Source organism: Fukomys damarensis, unplaced genomic scaffold, assembly GCF_012274545.1.
Source record: "Fukomys damarensis isolate Sample0158 unplaced genomic scaffold, DMR_v1.0_HiC HiC_scaffold_38, whole genome shotgun sequence".
In the NCBI taxonomy this organism is placed as follows: domain Eukaryota; kingdom Metazoa; phylum Chordata; class Mammalia; order Rodentia; family Bathyergidae; genus Fukomys; species Fukomys damarensis.
This window is the reverse complement of record NW_022900950.1, coordinates 64,970,767-64,981,561: the sequence shown is the minus strand read 5'-3', so window position 1 is coordinate 64,981,561 and position 10,795 is coordinate 64,970,767.

Sequence of the window (10,795 nt, the reverse complement as noted above, 5' to 3'; positions counted from 1 at the left end):
CCAGCCTGCGTCGGCCGCGGAACCCCAGACCCCTTCTCCCGTTCTTAGAAGCACAAAACAGAGTGGCGGGGCCAGACGCGTAACGTTTGACCTCCTGGCGAAAAGAGTCTCCCACACGGCAGTGTGCAACCTGTTGGAATAAATGCTTAGCTTTCTTCTGCCGAGTTACGGTTTTAAGTTTTGAAAACATGGCGTGGTTTTGAAAGGTTGACAGTTTTTTCTTTTGAAATTCATCCTTTCACATTGATTAGGATTTCCTAACACGCATCAAACACATGGACCTACTCTCCCCGCCGCAGCGATGCCCTGGGGCACTCACCCGAGGGGGAAAGGCTCTTGATGAAATGGAGATGAAAAATGAACATACATAATTGCTATCTCGCTGCGGGGCGGAATGGTAACTGATTAAAAAAAGTTTGGTGATGTAGTAAGTAGAAAACCTGTTGCATACTCATCTAGGATTTGTAGAGAAAGTGTATTCGTATGCAAGTGTTTGCTGTAATGTGAAGTTGTCATCCAAGAACAATAGTAAATTTATGACAAGCAGAAATGGTCGTAAATGGGGATCATAATTAAGTGTCTAGAACCCAGACCTCAGTCCTAATTTAGGGTCTACATAGTTGTATGTATTTAGAGTTTTGGCCTTAATGTAAGTTGGTTCTTATTGAATATAGAACATCTAAAAAATGAATTACTGGTCTTCTCTGGCATCTTCATTATTATTACTGTTATTATTTGGACTGAAAGACTGCTACTCTTACCTGTAAGAGTAGTTGTCAACCAAAAAATAGTCAAGGAAAATTAAACCCAAGACTAAATGAAGCAGAATATCTAGTGGAAATATAGAAACTCTCAGACTTCATTTTAAATCTCTATTACTAAACACAAATATAGTCAGAAAAGGACTCGAGACAGTTTACATCGTATCTTTGTATCTGCTCATCTATATGATAATGTTTTTTTGTTTTGTTTTAATAAAGGTTAATTTTTTTTTCTCTTTTTTGGGCACCAGGGATTTAAATTAGGACCTTTCGCTTGCAAGGTAGGAGTGTGGTGCCACTGAGCTAAATCCCAGGCCCAAAGGTTAAAATTTTTGGAAGATCGCTTTGCAGTATCAGGAAATGATTTTTTTAATCTTTAAGTGCTTTTTTTATTTTGGTTTTTGAGACAGGGTCTAGTCATTAGGGTTGAACTCACTATCCTTCCTCAGCCTCCAAAGTTCAGGGGAACTTAGGGTTTCATGCTGGCTCTTTACCAGAGTCAGTGTTATTCTACAAACTCTAAAGACACTTTAGTGAATAGTTATCTTTTTAAATTATTCCGGTGTTCACGAAAGTGTGTTTCACAGAACATACCTTTACAAAATGTTAACAGATGCTCCATGAAAAAAATTGCTAACATCGTCAGTGCTCTGGATGACACTGAGAGGCTATGACAAATATATCTAATACCCTTCGTTCCAAATGTTTATAGTCTGAATGTCATCATCAGGAAACATTCCGACATTCAAAATATGATTTATTTAAACTTTTCAACAACAATATCATGAAATACAAAGAATGACAAGAGGACTGGTCTCTAAAGCAGCTATGACTTCTGGATAGGATTTAGAATTTTAAAAATTTGAGCATGGGAGCATAATATATTATTGACTTAAATTTCTCAAGAATGATACTGATGATAGAAGAATCCTTTTGTTTGAGGGGATGTACTTTCAAGTATTTAGGACTGAAGTCATGATGCCTGCAAATAATCTTTAAGATAATCCAGACTGCCCCCTCCAATGTGAAGAGAGAGAAAATAAGGCACTATTTTAACAATTGGTAGTTCAGCTGACTAGTAAATGAGTACTTTTTGTAAAACTTATGTAAGACTGAAATTTTTCAAAGTAAGTTTGGAGCAAATTGTATCCAGCAATTATAACTAACAAAACATCACTTAATGTTTACTTCTAAGAAAATCCAAATACATTTATATAGTTTTCTCATAATCTGACGTTAAGAAATGGTGTGCCATGTCTAAAAACTAGGAAGACACTTGAGAAATGACCTCATACAGACGGCGCAGTATCAAATCCATACACTAAGGCCTATTAACCAGACAAATCCTAAGGTAATTCTAGTGATCACTGCTCAGCACTATACATATTGCATTAGAAGTTTAACATTTTTAGTGAATTCTTATAATCTGTCAGCATGTTAACAATTTTTTAATGTTTATTCATTTCAACAAATGTTTATTGAATACATATGTCCCAACACTATACAGGTTCCAAGACCCCCTCAGGGTACCAAAGTCTGAGTGCACTCATATCCTTTATATAAGATGGCATATTTGCATATACTTACACATATCTTCCTATATACTTTATTCCCAATACAGGGCAAATACTATGTAAAAACTATATCCTTTAGGGAATAGTGACAAAAAAACAAGGGTACATTGGAAATAGAGGGCAACTATACTAGATTGTAGAGATAACATCTGTCACCAGTACAGATAAAGTCCCTGCCCACACAGAGCTTACATTCATTAAAAATAATGATTAGAAGTGCTATGTAAAATAATAAGCTAGAGCTTAAGGAGTAGAGAAGGTCAGGTAAGATTGGACATACACTGTTCTATACAGAGTGAACAAAGAAGGCCTGTAAGAAGGTGATATTTGAGCAACCACCTAAAGAAAGGGAGGGAGTTGGGACTGTCCAGGAAAGGACATACTGTAAGAAGAGGGGACAGCAAGTCCTGAGGTTCTGAGGTGAGAGCGGGTTACCACGTGTAAAGAACAGCAAAGAGACCAGACTGGATGTTCTAGGCAAGGAAGTATGCAGTAGGAGATGAGTTAGATTGAGTTACATTGAAATCTTAATTAGGGTAGGGAAGTCTCTTGAGTTTAATCCATCCCAGGACTAACACTTTCCATCTGGACCCATGAACATGGAAAATGAATTCTCTGCTTCCAAAATACAGGGGTAGAACAGTCAGAGAATGGCAGTTACAGCCATTTCTGGGCAAAAAGGGAGAAAGTGGAAAAGAGTTGCAATTTAAAATCCAATCTGGCAGTCTCCATTAATTATCAGGGCTTAGGCAAAATTCTCTGTGGTTCCTGGTTCTATGGGTTCATGCCCCACCCTCTGGACAATAGAATGAGCATGGGAGTCTTTGAGGGGCCATTATTCTACTTACCACTGCCATTATTTTCATTAAGTTTAGTACTATTTCATTACTAGTCATTTAATACTTCAAGTATTACTTCATGCAGTAGTTTTTGGGAAACAAGTTCGCATTAGTCTTGGTCAAGTGGCTCATTACCTCTTCTAACTTTTAAACAAATTTTTGATCAGTACTTTGTAAATCACTAAGTAGGAAATATAAATTTGCCATTTAATTTTTATTAGCTGGAAAAGAATGCTCTCTTTATACAGATCATATTTTCTTATTGGCACTTCATTTATTGTAACATTATTGATTTCTTCCAGACCTCAAAGTACCTGTAGTATGTTTAATTTAATGGGATAGGGAAAGTTTTATAGCTGCTAAGGTCATCATTCTTCACCTTTTAAGGACACTGGAAGCCCATTTCTGCCTCCCAGCAGGTGGCAGCAAATCAATACTCAGTAAGGTACAATAAAATCATAATTTTCTTATCCTGGTGTTTTGAATGTTGCAGACTGGCTTAGCAAAAAGAGCAAAAGAATACTGGTGCCAGATTGTAGGAATCATCATTTTTATCAACTTGATAAGAAAGTATATTTAATTAGTATAGCTTTATTGTGTAGTTACATTAAAATTATTCATTGCTTATCTCTCACAGAATTAAAAGACTGTATGCCATTTTGTTAGATTAACTATTCACATGTTAATACATTTTACATCTGTAGATAAACACATATTCTCCATAACCATTAATTGGCTAATGTCCATCAGTACATTTCAAAATTTAATCATTACGTACTACACTAATAAAAATTTTAAAAAGATGATCAGAAATATTTATGGAATATAGCTAACATTCTTACAGAGAAATTTAATAGCTTTTCATGCATTTATTTGAAAAGAATGAATTAGGTTGAGGTCAGCAAACTATGGTCCATAGGCCAAATCCAGTGTATATAGCTTGCTTTTGAACAGCCTACAAAACTAGCAAAAGTAACAAAAAAAGACATTGCCAGTTATCTGGAAGAGAAGAACAGTAAAGATTCTACAGACATTAAAAACCCTGTGGTTCTTAACCAGAGGTGTTTTGCCATAAGAACATTTGATGGTATCTGGAGATATTTTTGGTATGCATAACTAGAGATGCTATAGGCATCTAGTAGGTGAGGCCATGGAAGCTGCTAAGCATTCTGCTGTACACAGGACAGCCCCCAACAGCAGTTTTCTGGCCTCAGATATCAATGCTAAGGTTGGAAAATCCTCACTGAAACCATAAAAGGATATTATGAATTTACATCCATAAAATCTATGATTACTTAGAAAAAGTTAAAGTCTTTGAAAAATAAAACCAAAACCGACTGAAGAAGAAATAGAAATCTGAGTACTTGTATATCTTCCAAAATTTGAATTAGTAATTTAAAAATACAAAGAAAATTCTATGATCAGACATTTTCACTGGTGAAAACTATCAAACATTTAAGGAACACATAATGTGAATCCTACATTAATTCTTTCAGAAAATGGACTAATGACAGCATAGCCCTCATTAAAAAAAAAGACAGAAAAATCAGATACCACTTATGAATATAAATGCAACATTCCTATGTGAAATACTGCAAACTGAATGTAAAAGGCAATGGCTAATTGGAGTTTATTCCAGTGTAATTTACCACATTTGTAAAGGAGAAAGAAATCATAGAATTAACCCAGTACATGCAAAAACAAACCACCATTTGAAGCAGTTTATTGTCAATTTATGATGAAAACAATCACAAACTAGAAATAAAAGAACTCTTTTTTTTTTGCCATGGATCGAACTTGGGACTTTGTGCTTGTGAAGCAGGTGGCAGAACCACTGAGCTAAGTTCTTGGCCTGAGATCATGCTTTGAGGACATCTGTGAAAGTCCTAGGGTTGGGAACAAGATGAGGCTGCTGTCACCACTTTCTTTTCAGCATGATATCAAGTTCTCCCAAGTCTTTAACTTATTTAATTAAAAGATACACAGATAGAGTAAAACCATTCACAGTGCTCTATGTAGAAAAAAAAATTTACTTCAGAAAACTAAAATACTTGTAGATCCACATAGAAAAATCTTTAGAATCTAGAGTTCATAATTAAAGTGAGTGGAAATAACATTTTGGTCTACTACAAGCAGCAACTGGAAAGTGAAATTTAAAAACAGTCATTTGCAATAGAATATATGACAAAGAATACAGTTAATGAAAGATATACTCTATACAATGAAACTAAAACATCGCTGAAATAAGAAAAAAATTAAATGCAGAGACATGGAATATTCATGCACACCAAATATGGAGTAATAAAGACCATATTCTGGGCTATAAAGCAAGTCTTAATTAATTTATAAGGATTCAAACCATGTATAATATATTCTCTGACCACAAATAGAGTTAAAATAGAAGTCAATAATTAAGAGCACCCTGGAAAATCCCCAAATCTGAATAATCAAAGGCGTAGATTTTCCAGATTGCTGGTCTCAGAAGTTCAGATTGACACTGAAGACATTTTGTTCTCTTCTAAGCCAGCTGATTCACATGGGAAATATGGAAATGATTAGTGCCACATTCTAACCAATTGTACTGTCCTAAGATTAGAGTATGCTAGAAACAACTGCAGACGGCTGTTGAATATTTCACTGAAACAGTTATAGCATATTTAAAATTAATGAAATTATTCGCATTTCTCGCTTTCCTTCCCTCACAGACTGAAAATACTGATGAAAAATCTGGGAACAAAACAGTACATGTAGTTGACAAAACAGAAAATTTGTTGTGGACAGCTTTTCATAAGTTTAATAAGTACAGAGATAATTAACATAGACCACATTTGCATAATGGTGTAACAAAAATTCATTGAGCAATGCAAACTATGGGGAAGCTGAATCAAGATTATGATTCTGAAAAGCTTCTGCACTGCAAAAGAAACCAATAGAACTAAGAGACAACCTACAATGTGGGAAAAAATTTTTACCAGCTGCTCCTCAAAGGACTATTATCGAGAATATATAAAGAACTCAAAACATTTAGCCCCCCCAAATATAAAGATCCGATTCAAAAATGGGCATCTGAAATGAACAGCCATTTCTCAGACAAAGAAGTAAAAGCAGCAAGTAAATATATGAAAAAAATGTTCCATATCACTGGTCATTCGAGAGATGCAGATGAAAACAACACTGAGATTCCACCTCAACCCACAAAGAATGGCTGCTATTAAGAAATCAACCAATAACAAATGTTGGTGGGGCTGTGGGGTGAAAGAAACCCTTCTCCATTGTTGGTGGGAGTGCAGACTGGTGCAACCACTATGGAAATCAATATGGAGATACCTCAAAGAGCTGGGACTAGAGGTTCCATTTGACCCAGTCATCCCTCTGCTGGGTATCTTTCCAAAAGAATTAAAAGAAGCATATCACAGTGATATATGCGCAGCTATGTTTATAGCGGCACAGTGTGTAATAGCTAAGACTTGGAAACAGCCCATTTGCCCATCAGTTGGAAACTGGATAAAGAAGATGTGGTTTTTCTATAAAACAGAATACTACTCAGCCATAAAGAATGAGAAATTACATTCATTCACAGGAAAATGGATCCATATTGAGGATATACTCCTAAGTGAAATACATAAGTCACACATGTAAATAAGGAGTAGTTTCTCTGGTGTGAAAAACTATGATAGTACATAAGATCCTAATGATATAATTGACAATGTGAAATAGGAAGAAAAGGGCTAAAGGTGTAGGGAAAGTGGGAAGGATAGGGGAAAGGTAATAAGGGAAAACAAAAAAACATGAGAAAATGAAAAAATGGAAATAAAGTGCTTGTAAATGGGGAGGGGAGGAGGGGGTGAAGGGAGGGCAGGGACAAGGGGAAAAAATGAGAACCAAGACCTGTCATGTAGAAGAACCAAGACGTCATGTAGAGGTACAAGATCCCAATAATGAATGTAACTGTACTGTATACCTAAAATGTACCAATAAACTCAATTTAAAAAAAGATTGTGATTCTGGCAAGATGACTAATGATGACGAATGGTTTTGTAGAGGAGGGAACTACCTCCCATGCTTTCGTCTACTCTTAACTGATTTTAAATATCTGTGGTGGTTGATTGATTTTGTCAAGTTGAATAAGAGAAGCTCAACTGAATTGGCTCAGCAATTTCACACCCCACGGTGGGGAAGACCCACCCTAGGATAGTTTGCCACCTGCAATATAAAGGGGAAATGAAGAAGGTTCAGTCTGCTCCTGTTTCTTCACAGAAGCTCCAGTCTTAGCTTTCACCTTGGATGTCACCTGCTGGCTTCTGGCACAGATCCTGAAGCCTTCAGGTACAGACTCTTTAGCCTTCCATCCCAGCCCCATTGGCCTCCTGATAGAGACTCGCATGGGACACTGCTGTGAGTTCCAGTCCCTCGGCTGGATCCTATGGTCTCCACTGTTCAGAAAGACCTCTGCATTCTTCCACATTCAACTTTGTGGGTGGCATTACAAGACAATCTTGTCAATTCTTATATATTTGTATATCTTGTATTATATGTTTCTCTAGTAAACACTGATTCAATTTTCATCCTCATAACAAATAATTAAAACTCAGTTTTCATTTTCCAACATCTAAATTTGTCCTAATGTGTCTCTTCCAAGGATTTATAAAAGTCTAAGTTTCTCTTTAACAGATCTTTGGGAGAATTTGGGATTTATAAATCATTTTTAATATTAAAAATATTCTTTGACCCTTAAAAAGGTTTTAAGTTATTCCTCCCTGTGACTTTAACTGTCAATTGTGGCTTAACAAGATCAAATTTCACTTTGTAAGTGGAGTTCAAAAAACTCCTTTCCAAAAGTTGCTTTTCCTTTTTCTAAGCGTTTTTATTAAATTGTGTTCCCAGTCTGTTTTGCAGTTTTTAGATTTTATGTTATTTCTGATCCTTCTGAAAGTAATTATATCATTTGAGTACAATTTTATGAAACCTCAGGATATCTTTTTTGAATCTCTATTCTGGGTTTCCATAAAGGAAAAACCAAAAATGACGGTTTAACTGTTTATCATAGCTGAGAGTAAACTGTTTAATGGCCACTGTGTTTAATGCTCACTGTGTCGTGCTATTAATTGTTCCTCTCAGCATCCCTGTGAAGTACATGCTATCAGAGTCTCGTTTTACATAGGAGTGAATCTAGCATACCGACATAATATAAGACAGAACCTGACTTTGAGCTCGTTAACTCTGGTGTGTACAGCCTTAATCCTTGATGTTTCTTACCTCGTATTTTGCGGTGTATTTGCTAAAACAAAAGAATTATTTGGGATCCCCCACCATAATTTTGATCTCTCCAGTTTTAGTGTTCTTTCCATAAATCGTCATATACTATAGTGGCTCCCTGTTGGCAAACTTCCCAACGTGATACACAATTTCACCACGTGATGGTGCTAATGAAGTGAGAAGCCAGGTGCTGCTAGTATTTGACATTAGGCTCAGACCTATAGTTTAATGTCAAAAGAATGTGATTAAAAGATATTTTAAAATAATTTTAAAAGAGCAGTCAAAGAGATATAAAATATTTTTTAAATAAGGAATAAAAAGCACATCTATAAAAATAAGTAATTAGTGGAAGTTAAAAATAAATAGATAAAAGATGAGCCTTTGTATTCATAAAGCAGTATACGGGACAAATGTCAAAGACTTTCCACAGGAAGGAAATGAACTAAATGACAGCAGGTGACTGAAAATATGAGACAAGCTCTATAGTTATGTAGCTTCAGGGTCAAACGGACAAGCGTTCAGTAAGATTCCATAGTAAGTACAAGTGGGTTAACAAAAGCCAGGGACTAAAAGACTTTAGAGAATGCTTTTATAAACATCACTAACCTTTTCCTACCAGAAAAAACTTCCTGCAGGTACAGGAAAAGGTACAACCTACTGCAGTAAAAAAGCATTGCTTTTCAGAAATTATTAAAGCAAATTCATACATATTCTGTTACTATTGTGATGTTCAAGGTTTGACCCCTAGACCAGCAACAGCAGCCTAGCTGAGGCTGTTACACATGCAGATTCTGTGCTCCCACTCTAGGCTTGGTGAATCAGAAACTCAGGAAATACGGCCTCCCAAATGTTTAGATGCACTCAAAAGCTTGAGATCCACTGTGTTACTCAACAAAGAAAATCCTCAAATATTAATAGTACAGACGTATTAGAAACCACAGTGTAACTTGAAGGAATGTTAAGCAAATAGCGATATCCATGCAGTTAAACATGATTCTGTTCAGTGATTTTTAATAATGAAAAATGCCTATAATAGTGGAAATGTCAGAATGTAAAATTGATATCACTTATGTGAAAAAGTTGCAGAAAAGTACAAAAAGGACAACAAGCAAAACTAGTTAACAGTGATTGCCTTGGAGTGATGAGATTATACATATATTTCCCCCTACTTCTTTATATTATATACTGTTTTCTCAGAAACCATTGTACTCATTAAAAAGTGCTACTGGGAGGTGGAGCCTGGTCAGAAGAGGTAAGAAATAAAAGCCATTGCAGATATAAGTAGTCCAAGAGTTACATCTTTGGATGAAAAATAATACAAAAATTCCCTGAATTTTTTTAAAAAACACTTAATACTTTAGGAATCACAAATGCGATATAAATACAATTCTTAATTATAGAAGAAGTCTTATTTCCAGTAGTTTGGCAGGCTAAGTTATTCCAGCCCTTCCTGCTGGAAGGAAGAACAACTTAAAATGGATGGGTAGTGCATGGAAAACATAATTTAAAACTGTAAATATCTAACAATACAGTGCAGAATTTCCAGGAAAAATCTAAATAGAGAAGGGACCCCAGAGATGCCAGCAGAATGCTTACATTGCAGTTGTACTGGGAGTATTTGCTAAATGAGGCAAAGGTTTGGCTTTTGTCATTGTAGAGTGAACAGCAGAAATCAAAGCCCAGGATTTATCCAAGGTGAAGATCTAGAAGGAAATCCTTTTCCCACAAAGCCAAGATACAAAAGGGATATTCCTTCAGGATAAGGATAAGCCAGGTACTTCTGAATTGACAATTTCTTTGCAACAAGCAAAGGCAGAGACTTCTTCACTTTGGGGTTCTAAGAATCTTCAAAAATAATTTTCCAAGGGAAAACAAAAATCATCTCACAGTCAAAAGTAACCAAGCAGTACAAGGAAACAAGTCACCGTGAACAGGAACCAGCAGAAACAACTAATAGTAGAAAGAAATCTGATGAGTTTAGATATTAGAATGTTTCTCTTACAAATAACAAAATTACTATGCTTTTTAAAATGAAAAGCAAAATATATTTAGGGAATAGGAAACTATAAAATAAACTAGTATATTTGTAGGAAAGCAGAACTTGGAGAAATGAAAAATAATTAAAACATAAAACTCAGCGGGTAGAGTTAACAAAGTGTAAGAAGCAGTTGAAAAGAAAATTTGTATCCAAGATAGATGAGAAGAAATTACTCAGAATGCAGAGGTCAAAAGGTGGAGAATATGAATAAGAGTTTATGTAATGGGGTGCTTAGAGTTATACATCTAAGAGTGCCAGTGGATGAGGAAAAGACTAACGGGATAGGCATAATGGGCTGAGAATTTTCCAATCCACCTGGATACTGTA